General features: G+C 52.3%; 1 protein-coding gene across 1 annotated transcript in view; it reads left to right on the plus strand.

Moving 5' to 3' along the window:
• Positions 1–449: 449 nt before the first annotated feature.
• Positions 450–1,009, plus strand: part of LOC125449522 (C3a anaphylatoxin chemotactic receptor-like) — a 22,400-nt gene continuing 21,840 nt past the window's right edge. Inside the window, exon 1 of the mRNA XM_059643995.1 lies at positions 450–516. The gene's annotated coding sequence lies outside the window, so the exon portion shown is untranslated. The remainder of the gene's footprint in view (positions 517–1,009) is intronic.

Genomic DNA, 1,009 nt, shown 5'->3' on the forward strand with positions numbered 1-1,009 from the left:
GTAGTGCCCAGGGATGTGCAGGCTAGGGTGGATTGGCCGTGCTAAATTGTCCCGTAGTGCCCAGGGATGTGAGGGTTAGGGTGGATTGGCCGTGCTAAATTGTCCCATAGTGCCCAGGGATGTGTGGGTTAGGGTGGATTGGCCGTGCTAAATTGTCCCATAGTGTCCCAGGGATGTGCGGGTTAGAGTGGATTGGCCGTGCTAAATTGTCCCATAGTGCCCAGGGATGTGCGGGTTAGGGTGGGATCGTCCCTCCAGCCGATGCTGAATGTGTTAGGTTTGTACCTCAGCCAGAAGGGTGTTTCGCTCGGCAGAAACACTGAGGGATATGTGGCCAAAGGCTGATGTGGCGGGTTAGGCCGCATGATCTGATTGGATGGATTCGCTGCTGAATGGCCGACTCCAGTTCCTGTCTCCGCAGAGTTCCTTCAAGTTTCTGAGTAAGATTACCACAGTTTCCTAACCTACTTCCTTTAAGAAGGTGAATGCAAGTGGTTTTCTGATATTTCAGTCTTGGTGAGTCATAGCATGTGATGTTTAACTTTTTGTGTGTTGTCTCTGGCTCACGCTGGCCGTCCACTCCTCTTACCACTGGACATCCTCCTTCATTGCTGGCTTTCTCCCCCTCAGGCATCAACACTGCTTCTCCATTTTGTACGCACATGCACCTCTTCCTCCGGCAGCTCACTCCGCACACAAACCGCTCTCTGTTCGCTGAAAAACTAAACATTGCCCCTCTCTTTCAAAGCGTTCTCCTCTCGCCTCAGAAATGTCCCCCCAAGTGTTGAAAATTCCTCCTCCCAACACCCGGGGGATAGACGTTTTCCATTAACCCTACCTATGCCCCTCATGGTTTTATAAACCTTTTTCAAGCCCTCCCCACCCCCCCATCAGCCTCCAACACTCCAGAGAAAATAGCCCCAGCCTCTCTTTAATAACTCAGACACCCCCCACCCCCGCCAATTCCCGGCAACATCCTGGTAAATCTCTCCCGAGCCCCTCTCCAGTT

This window comes from Stegostoma tigrinum, unplaced genomic scaffold (genome assembly GCF_030684315.1).
Source record: "Stegostoma tigrinum isolate sSteTig4 unplaced genomic scaffold, sSteTig4.hap1 scaffold_385, whole genome shotgun sequence".
Taxonomy (NCBI): Eukaryota; Metazoa; Chordata; class Chondrichthyes; order Orectolobiformes; family Stegostomatidae; genus Stegostoma; species Stegostoma tigrinum.